This window comes from Oncorhynchus gorbuscha, linkage group LG09 (assembly GCF_021184085.1).
Source record: "Oncorhynchus gorbuscha isolate QuinsamMale2020 ecotype Even-year linkage group LG09, OgorEven_v1.0, whole genome shotgun sequence".
Taxonomy (NCBI): domain Eukaryota; kingdom Metazoa; phylum Chordata; class Actinopteri; order Salmoniformes; family Salmonidae; genus Oncorhynchus; species Oncorhynchus gorbuscha.
The window spans coordinates 98,365,525-98,376,866 of NC_060181.1; the positions used below are offsets into that span (position 1 = coordinate 98,365,525).

The 11,342-nt window shown below is 44.1% G+C and overlaps 1 long non-coding RNA gene across 1 annotated transcript; it reads left to right on the forward strand.

Annotated features, from left to right (window-relative positions):
* Window positions 1-5,148: 5,148 nt before the first annotated feature.
* On the forward strand, window positions 5,149-5,951 carry LOC124043046. The gene is made up of 3 exons (XR_006840255.1): window positions 5,149-5,433; window positions 5,513-5,565; window positions 5,782-5,951. It is a non-coding gene; the product is annotated as an uncharacterized LOC124043046 (long non-coding RNA).
* The last annotated feature ends 5,391 nt before the right edge of the window (window positions 5,952-11,342 follow it).

The window sequence follows — 11,342 nt, forward strand, 5'->3', positions numbered from 1 at the left end:
CATGCTGGTCATTTATGAACATTTGAACATCTTGGCCACGTTCTGTTATAATCTCCACCCGGCACAGCCAGAAGAGGACTGGCCACCCCACATATGCTCTCTCTAATTCTCTCTTTCTTTCTTTCTCTCTCTCGGAGGACCTGAGCCCTAGGACCGTGCCCCAGGACTACCTGACATGATGGCTCCTTGCTGTCCCCAGTCCACCTGACTGTGCTGCTGCTCCAGTTTCAACTGTTCTGCACACCCTATCTATTTGACCATGCTGGTCATTTATGAACATTTGAACATCTTGGTCATGTTCTGTTATAATCTCTACCCAGGGCACAGCCAGAAGAGGACTGGCCACCCCACATAGCCAGGTTCACACTCTGAGGTTTCTTCCTAGGTTTTGGCCTTTCTAGGGAGTTTTTCCTAGCCACCGTCTTTTACACCTGCATTGTTTGCTGTTTGGGGTTTTCCTGGCTGGGTTTCTGTACAGCACTTTGAGATATCAGCTGATGTACGAAGGGCTATATAAATAAATTTGATTTGATTTTATTTGATTTGATTAGCATGTATTTGTGGTTTTCCTGTCTGGCGGTCATGCTGATGATTAGCATGTATTTGTGGTTTTCCTGTCTGGCGGTCATGCTGATGATGATTAGCATGTATTTGTGGTTTTCCTGTCTGGCGGTCATGCTAATGATGATTAGCATGTATTTGTGGTTTTCCTGTCTGGCGGTCATGCTGATGATGATTAGCATGTATTTGTGGTTTTCCTGTCTGGCGGTCATGCTAATGATGATTAGCATGTATTTGTGGTTTTCCTGTCTGGCGGTCATCCTGATGATGATTAGCATGTATTTGTGGTTTTCCTGTCTGGCGGTCATGCTAATGATGATTAGCATGTATTTGTGGTTTTCCTGTCTGGAGGTCATGCTAATGATGATTAGCATGTATTTGTGGTTTTCCTGTCTGGAGGTCATCCTGATGATGATTAGCATGTATTTGTGGTTCTCCTGTCTGGCGGTCATGCTCAGGCCACGTCCCCTACCACCACTAGATGGGACAAGAGACAGAACCACCACTAGATGGGACAACAAGAGACAGAACCACCACTAGATGGGACAACAAGAGACAGAACCACCACTAGATGGGACAACAAGAGACAGAACCACCACTAGATGGGACAACAAGAGACAGAACCACCACTAGATGGGACAACAAGAGACAGAACCACCACTAGATGGGACAACAAGAGACAGAACCACCACTAGATGGGACAACAAGAGACAGAACCACCACTAGATGGGACAACAAGAGTCAGAACCACCACTAGATGGGACAACAAGAGACAGAACCACCACTAGATGGGACAACAAGAGACAGAACCACCACTAGATGGGACAACAAGAGACAGAACCACCACTAGATGGGACAACAAGAGACAGAACCACCACTAGATGGGACAACAAGAGACAGAACCACCACTAGATGGGACAACAAGAGACAGAACCACCACTAGATGGGACAACAAGAGACAGAACCACCACTAGATGGGACAACAAGAGACAGAACCACCACTAGATGGGACAACAAGAGACAGAACCACCACTAGATGGGACAACAAGAGACAGAACCACCACTAGATGGGACAGAACCACCACTAGATGGGACAACAAGAGAGAACCACCACTAGATGGGACAACAAGAGACAGAACCACCACTAGATGGGACAACAAGAGTCAGAACCACCACTAGATGGGACAAGAGACAGAACCACCACTAGATGGGACAACAAGAGACAGAACCACCACTAGATGGGACAACAAGAGACAGAACCACCACTAGATGGGACAACAAGAGACAGAACCACCACTAGATGGGACAACAAGAGACAGAACCACCACTAGATGGGACAACAAGAGACAGAACCACCACTAGATGGGACAACAAGAGACAGAACCACCACTAGATGGGACAACAAGAGACAGAACCACCACTAGATGGGACAACAAGAGTCAGAACCACCACTAGATGGGACAACAAGAGACAGAACCACCACTAGATGGGACAACAAGAGACAGAACCACCACTAGATGGGACAACAAGAGACAGAACCACCACTAGATGGGACAACAAGAGACAGAACCACCACTAGATGGGACAACAAGAGACAGAACCACCACTAGATGGGACAACAAGAGACAGAACCACCACTAGATGGGACAACAAGAGACAGAACCACCACTAGATGGGACAACAAGAGACAGAACCACCACTAGATGGGACAACAAGAGACAGAACCACCACTAGATGGGACAACAAGAGACAGAACCACCACTAGATGGGACAACAAGAGAGAACCACCACTAGATGGGACAACAAGAGACAGAACCACCACTAGATGGGACAACAAGAGACAGAACCACCACTAGATGGGACAACAAGAGGCATGGAAAGTAGTTTTTATCAAAGATTCCCTGTAATTAGTTATTACACGATTAGACTGATTAATCATGTCACCGTAATTACTAGGACGTCGGGGCACCAAGGAAAAATATAAAGTTATCATTTCCTAAAATAACTTTTCAGATATTTTATCTGATCAATTAGTCTTCGAATTAATGAACTATTTACTTTACTTCAAGTTAGTCTCATTCCAAATGTCGTAAATTGTTGGTTATCTGCCCGAACCCAGTCTTCACTATGAGTCATCCATACATCAATTGTCTTAAATCATTTATTTATTACTAACTAAGTAATTCACAGAAATGCATAAACAAAGAAAAAACAAACAAGGTAAATGTGGTTACATGAAATGAGATTGTGCCCTAGAGGGCTAAACCAGCATGGCGGCTTGTTTTTGACAAAATGGGAAATGGGGGTCGACTAAGAAGTCACGACAAAGTGATAATTATAACAACTGAAATGAACTCTCATTCGGGAACAATTGCAATCAATATATATGTTTACGCTCAGTGTGTCGTCTTGATCGCTGGTGAAAAGTTCATTTCTTTTGTAGAATTGTCCGTCTCTCTCCCTCTCTCTCTGTCGTGGTTACAGGGGTTAGTTCAGAGTGACATTTGTTATAGAATGGATGTTTCGGCGGTTGTCATTCTTCGCGTTCAATGATACCGAATTCCTAGCTGCAGACTAGTAATTAATATCAAAGACTTGTTCTTATTCTGTCGGTATCGGCAGTCTAAGACCACGTGGTTTGTACCATGTTTGTGCTGTTGCCGTGTTGTGTTGCTACCATGTTGTTATGTGGTGTTGCTACCATGCTATGTTTTGTCTTAGGTTTCTCTTCATGTAGTGCTGTCTCTCTTGTCCATGTGTTTTGTCCTACATTTTGATTTGATTATTTTTAGTCCCCCGTCCCCGCAGGAGGCCTTTTGCCTTTTGGTAGGCCGTCATTGTAAATAATAATTTGTTCTTAACTGACTTTCCTAGTTAAATAAAGGTTAAATAAATACAAATACAATCAAATTCCTGATCACAGGCCACACCAAGTTTATCCCCGACTGGTGCTTCGGGCCTCATCAAGCAGCGCTTCAGAAAGACCAGAGTCAACACTTTGTCTGAGATTGCCGGTGTTGTGAAGGACAGCACTGTGACAAGGGTCAACATCTCACAGCTGGTTGGATTGGAGGATGGTATGGTGCTGGTGGAAAGCTATGGTTGGTACCAACACCTGACTCCATACTTCAGGCCACTGCCACAGATCAGGCAGTACCAGCACTTCAGGGGCCTCATTTATAAAACGGACTTGTGCAGAAAACCACTGTATAAGTAGTCATTTATAAAACCTTACTTTGACATGGAAATTACAATTACATTTACATTTAAGTCATTTAGCAGACGCTCTTATCCAGAGCGACTTACAAATTGGTGCATTCACCTTATGACATCCAGTGGAACAGCCACTTTACAATAGTGCATCTAAATCTTTTAAGGGGGGGGGGTGTGAGAAGGATGATCTTATCTCTAAGCAAAGTCTGGACTTGAAGTGATTTTCCTGCTGGTTATGTAAGGGGTATTGCAGTTTGGGAGCATATGCATCCAAGCCTGTGGTGAACTTTGTATTAGCCTCATGAACAATTTGTTAGGAATTATCAGTGGGAGAAATTAATTGCCAGACACAAGGTGTGTTGAATTAAAAAGAGGATGCGGTGTTCTATAAATAGTGTGTCAAATTAGAAAACATAACCATGGCTGTTCTTGTTTTAGTGGAAGACATTGAAAACCGTGCTTTTAGAAGGAAGAGAGTTTTCAGGGACCGGAATCACTTTATTTGCGCATTATGATCCATGGTTTATAAATCGCTATAGACTCCCAAGAAATGTTCGGATTAAGCCCCTAATCTGGAAAGGAAGACACCTGTAATCATACCATACCCGTATCTGTCCAAGTACTGTCCACTCTGTCCCTACTGTCCACTCTGGGATTCCTCGCTACTGGGACATTCCAGGGGGAAATTAGTGACAGGTCGGGTATATCACAGCCATCATTCAGCCGCATCCTGCCACAAGTGATCGAGGCGATTCTACACATATTGTCCATGAGATACATTACATACACTAGTTTCCCATTTACAGCCGACGAACAGGCGCGCGTCAAAGTCGAGTTTGTCCGCTCATTTAATTTCCCATGGGTCATCGGTGCTGTTGCCTGCACGCATATTGCCTTACGCTCACCGCATGTAGATGTACATGTGGACGTTAACATGAAGGATTTCCATTCATTGAATTTTCAGATCTGCGATGCCCGTATGCAACTACTCAATGTGGCCAGGGTCTACCCACTACTCAAACGTTCAACAATTGCATTATGTAAATGAATCAAAGCCCTGCGTATTCTTCCGAGTTCAGTCACAATCTGCCCAACCGATGTGTTCAACTCGTTCTGGGTTTGCAGGACTTAGGCGGTCAACACAGGACATGGACACAAATGTGGATGGACCCTCGATACCTGTGGTCAAACATTCCCCTTCACTCCTGGTACCTGCTGATTTGGGAGCATCACGCACTTTATCCCACCGAGGTAAAGTTGGTTTTACATTCACACATTCAACAGCCATTCATCAGACATTCCAAAACCACAACAGGTAGCGTGGGAGCTGCAGTGAACGAGGTGAGGCAGCAATACAGAACTGTGGCTGCTGTGAGAAAGACCTTAAACCTCAAAGGAAACGAATGGCCCTACATAACCGCAGCATTAAGGCACCGGGAGGGGGGCACGTCGGAGCTCTCCCAAATAGTCGAGCGCATCAGGGCAATCACTGGGGAAAGCTCATACACTGGCACATGCGCACATGCTCCGACGGCGACAGAGAACGTTTTAAAAAATATACATGTTCTCTTTCGCTTTATTTTTAAATGTTTTACATCGTATAGCAGTAACATCGAAAACGGTTAAATTGGCTTGCGAAACCACCACGACTGGATCACGGTAAGTATTTAAGAGAAAGTGAAACTTGTTTGTCAGTAACTTTTAATATACGAGACACTGATGTATTATATTCACGTAGAAACGCTGGAAGCTGCGTTGCAGCCGCCCTCCACCCAGAGATAACGACCGAGGGTAAATTGACTTTATATTCACACATTCAGATATCCAAAAGCCATTTAAAAAGTAAAAATTAATAACTCATTCACAGTTTGTCACAAACTAGGTATGATATATTCTATAAAATGTCTAGCATTCTTTTATAACTTTCGTTTTGATTCGATAGAGGGCATGTAGTCCGTCTAGAGGGCGTGTGGTCGAAGTTTTAACGAGTCTGTTGCACCCTACTAGAAGGGACCTGGCAGAAAAGTCTGCTTCTTCAGTCATGAAATTAGAGGAAAAACAACGTGATGAAGGGGTCAGGACTGACGAACAAGGAAGACAGTTGGATGGATCAAGATAACCAAGAGGATCAACAAGGACATTCCACAAATGCAGAGTGGAGATAAGGAAAAGAGTGAACCATAACATAGTATTTACTCTGTGTGTTATATATATATATATATATATATATATATATATATATATATATATATATATTAGTCGTGAAAGATACCAGAGGGTGGATAACAAAAAAAGCACTCATTTAATGGAAGGTACATGTTTTGTTTTTGGCCTAGATGTATACATTATAATTTACCTCTGAACTGTATGTGAACCCCTCTGCAATCTACTGGCACTAACCATTAAAAACTAGGACTTCAACCAGGCTGTCCGTATGCTATTTGCTCTCTCTGCTAGCACAAAGCCTACTTGAAAATGTGGTTTTTCCACAAAAGATCATTTAAAAATAAAAAAGTCAACTGGCCCAAATCAGCTCTACATATTTCAGCAGGGAGGTGTGCAACTACCACACATTATACCAGTGGAGAAACTAGGTCACCTGCATAGGTATTACCAAATCCCTTTCAATTCACATTCCTTGTAGAAATAACTATTTGCAAACCTTCTAAAACATCTAGAAAGACAGTGGTCTTAGAAGGGTATTTATACTTTAAAATACATTTTATGTGAATGGATGAAAGAATTCTGCCAGTGTTTTAATGTCCTGGTTCCATATTTTCTCATTTATCTCCAACTCATTTTTCCAAGTGAGTCTGAGGACCTTGGGGATCAGATTGACCATTATACCCATTGATCAAACGTATAACAGACAGACACTGCTCACAAGGAGTTGTTTGTGATATCTACACTCAGTTGTCACTTTATTAGGTTCACCACCCTATTCGCGATACTAAACTGCTCCTACATACATCAAGTCCCGTGGTCTTGGCTTGCTGGACACTAAAAGCATGCAGAGAAGTATTCAGGTATTCTGTTTGTTTGAACTTTGATGGTGTGATGGTGTTTGGTAACTCAGAAAAGTTTCATATCTGTTTTTACATTTTTTATAATTCCAACCCTCATCTTTTACTAACTGTAACTCCAACTGGACTTAAACAGTCCATCTCCTTTCCCAGCTTCATCAGTTGTTCTGAATTCACGCTGCTCCAGATGCATAGATGGTTGTACCTAATAAAGTGACCACTGTGACTAGAGACTTTTCAGAATGTGCTCTGGGAATACCTGGGCTATTAAACATTTGGCTGTAAGTGTTGAACAGTTGAGTCTATTACCTCAGGAAAAAGGAAATACTGATACTGGAAAATATATTTTTGGAGGTTTAATGTACTTTGGATGGAGGTTTGATGTACCGACTGTAGTTATTATAATTCATATTACATCTTTTTTATTAATCCCACGTGGTGATCTCATGGAGCCTTGCTGTTTATGTCTTAGCCACTAGGGGGAGGTGTTATTTTGATTCTGCATAATAGGAAATAAAGAAAAAGGAGGGAAATTCTCAGTTAAAGCAACAAGGTTGACTCAGTGTTTCCGCGGTAAACGTATGGGTTGTGTAAAGCAGAAAGACGATCTTTGTGGATCTGTGGCAGTGGCCTGAAGTATGGAGTTAGGTGTTGTTACCAGCCCTTTGCTACAGGGAAGGGGGCAAAGCACAGACAGTGAGAGAACAATGTGCAACTGTGAAGGACAGATTTAGTCTTTGAAGCGCCACCTTTAGAACTATGGGTTCCAGAAAGCATCTTTAAATGTGTTCAATGCGAAGATTGAATGTGTGCTTAGCAATATCCAGAGAGAACTGATGATCTGACCAACTGGGTTTGTCTTTGTGTAAAATAACAGTAGGCTATAAAAACTCATGTTGTCTTCCATGTCTTTTCCCTGGACCTCCTCAATGTCCACCTCTTGAACACCAGACTCTGAGGCCTCATCTTCACTGTTGAGGATGGCTCGTTGTCAGGCTCAAAAAGGCCTCGTCTTCACTGTTGAGGATGGCTCGTTGTCAGGCTCAAAAAGCCTGAAATTTGCCTGGATGGCCACCCATTTTTCAAGCCTTGTATTGGTCAGCCTGTTGCGGGCTTTGGTGTGTGTGCTCCCAAACAAGTTGCGCTCTGAGGTGGCTGATGGTGGGATTTGGTGGATGATGGAGGCAACAGGTGAGAGCATCAGATCCACACAGTCCCTTCCACCAGGTGGCTGATGGGATATGTTGGCTGAGATATTGCGTCTCCATCCCAAAGCCCTTGCTTGGAAGTGTACTTCGCCAGACTGCCAAGAACCTTGCCCTCTTCCAGGCCAAGGTGGCGAGACACGGTAGTGATGACACCATAGGCCTTGTTGATCTCAGCACCAGACAGGATGCTCTTGCCAGTATACTGGGGGTCCAACATGTACGCTGCGGCGTGTATGGGCTTCAGGCAGAAGTCTTCACACTTTTTGATGTATTGCAGAACTGCAGTTTCCTCTGCTTGGCTCAACAGTGAAGTGGGCAGGGCAGTACGGATTTCTTCTCTTACATCTGCAAGCAGAGTCTGAACATCAGACAGGATGGCATTATCTCCCTCAATCCGTGCAATGGCTACTGCTATAGGTTTCAGGAGTTTCAGGCTGCTTACCACTCTCTCCCAAAATACAACATCCAGGAGGATCCTCTTGATGGGGCTGTCCATATCGGCAGACTGTGATATGGCCATTTCTCAGAGAGACTCCTTCCCCTCCAGGAGACTGTCAAACATGATGACAACACCACCCCAACGGGTGTTGCTGGGCAGCTTCAATGTGGTGCTCTTAATCTTCTCACTTTGCTTGGTGAGGTAGATTGCTGCTATAACTTGATGACCCTTAACATACCTAACCATTTCCTTGGCTCTCTTGTAGAGTGTATCCATTGTATCAGTGCCATGATGTCCTTGTGGAGCAGATTCAATGCTTGAGCAGCACAGCCAAATGGTGTGACGTGAGGGTAGGACTCCTCCACTTTAGACCAAGCAGCCTTCATGTTCACAGCATTGTCTGTCACAAGTGCAAATACCTTCTGTGGTCCAAGGTCATTCATGACTGCCTTCAGCTCATCTGCAATGTAGAACCTGGTGTGTCTATTGTCCCTGGGGTCTGTGCTCTTGTAGAATACTGGTTGAGGGGTGGAGATGATGTAGTTAATTATTCCTTGCCCACAAACATTCGACCACCCATCAGAGATGATTGCAATACAGTCTGCTTTCTCTATGATTTGCTTGACCATCATTTGAACTCTGAACTCTGCATCCAGCAAATGAGTAGATAAAGCATGTCTGGTTGGAGGGGGTGTATGCTGGGTGAAGAACACATCAAAAATCTCTTCCAATGCACATTGCCTGTGAGCATCAGAGGTGACCAGTTGTACACACAGCTCGAGCAAGACATTCATCAGCATTTTTCTGATTCCTCCATGGAGTCAAAAAAAAATTGATTCCAGGAGGACCATGAGCCGTTGCTATCAATAAGGTGTCGGAGTCATCATTTTCACCTTGAATATAAGTAGAGGGACTTTTGTCAGGGGTTGCTTGTTGTGAGCGCTGAGGGAACTTTATGCACTTGGCCAGATGACTCTGCATCTTTGTTGCATTCCTCACATGATTTGGAACAGTATTTGCAAATGTGTACACAGATTGTCCTTCTACATTAGCTGCAGTGAAATGCTTCCACACATCAGATAGTTCCCGTGGTATTTTCTTGTAAAGATTTTTAAAAAGGGAAAAAAACAATTCCATGTACAGATAAATAGTTAAGCAGTTAGATTAAACAACTCCTTTGTAAGATAAATGTTTTAAAAATGAATTCAATCAATTCAGGACTAAGATCGAATCGTACTACACCGGCTCAGATGCTCATCGGATGTGGCAGGGCTTGAAAACCATTACAGACTACAAAGGGAAGCACAGTCGAGAGCTGCACAGTGACACAAGCCTACCAGACGAGCTAAACTACTTCTATGCTCTCTTTGAGGCAAGTAACACTGAAGCATGCATGAGAGCACCAGCTGTTCTGGAAGACTGTGTGATTACGCTCTCCACAGCCGATGTGAGTAAGACCTTTATACAGATCAACATTCACAAGGCTGCAGGGCCAGACGGATTACCAGGACGTGTACTGCGTGCATGCGCTGACCAACTGGTAAGTGTCTTCACTGACATGTTCAACCTCTCCCTGTCCGAGTCTTTAATAACAACATGTTTCAAGCAGACCACCATAGTGCCTGTTCCCAAGAACACTAGCCTGCCTAAACGACTACCGACCCGTAACCCTCGTCTGTAGCCATGAAGTGCTTTGAAAGGCTGGTCATGTCTCACATAAACACCATCATCCCAGAAACCCTAGACCCACTCCTATTTGCGTACCGACCCAACAGATGATGCAATCTCTATTGCACTCCATACTGCGCTTTCTCACCTGGACAAAAAGAACACCTATGTGAGAATGTAATTCATTGACTACAGCTCGGCCATGTTGGGCTAGGACAACAACCTCTCCCTCAATGTGATCAAGACAAAGGAGATAATTGTGGAATACAGGAAAAAGAGGACCGAGCACGCCCCCATTCTCATCGACAGGGCTACAGTGGAGCAGGTTGAGAGCTTCAAGTTCCTTGGTGTCCACATCACCAACAAACTAACATGGTCCAAGCACACCAAGACAGTCGTGAAGAGGGCACAAAAAAACCTAATCCTCCTCAGGAGACTGAAAAGATTTGGCATGGGTCCTCAGATCCTCAAAAGGTTCTACAGCTGCACCATCGAGAGCATCCTGACTGGTTGCATCACTGCCTGGTATGGCAAATGCTCGGCCTCCGACCGCAAGGCACTACAGAGGGTAGTGCGAACGGCCCAGTACATCACTAGGGCCAAGCTTCCTGCCATTCAGAACCTCTATACCAGGCAGTGTCAGAGGAAGGCCCTAAAAATTGTCAAAGACTCCAGCCACCCTAGTCATAGACTGTTCTCTCTGCTACCGCACGGCAAGTGGTACCGGAGCGCCAAGTCTAGGTCCAAGAGGCTTCTAAACACCTTCTACCCCCAATCCATAAGACTCCTGAACATCTAGTCAAATGGCGACCCAGACTATTTGTAGTGCCCTCTCTGTTTGTAGTGCCCTCTCTGTTTGTAGTGCCCTCTCTGTTTGTAGTGCCCTCTCTGTTTGTAGTGCCCTCTCTGTTTGTAGTGCCCTCTCTGTTTGTAGTGTACTCTCTGTTGTCATCTATGCATAGTCACTTTAATAACTCTACCTACATGTACATACTACCTCAACTAACCAGTGCCCCCCGCACAGTGACTCTGTACCGGTATCTCCCTGTATATAGTCTAGCTATTGTTATTTTACTGCTGCTCTTTAATTACTTGTTACTTTTATCTCTTTTTTTAATTGCACTGTTGGTTAGGTGCTCTCAAGTAAGCATTTCACTGTAAGCTCTACACCTGTTGGTTAGGGGCTTGTAAGTAAGCATTTCACTGTAAGCTCTACACCTGTTGGTTAGG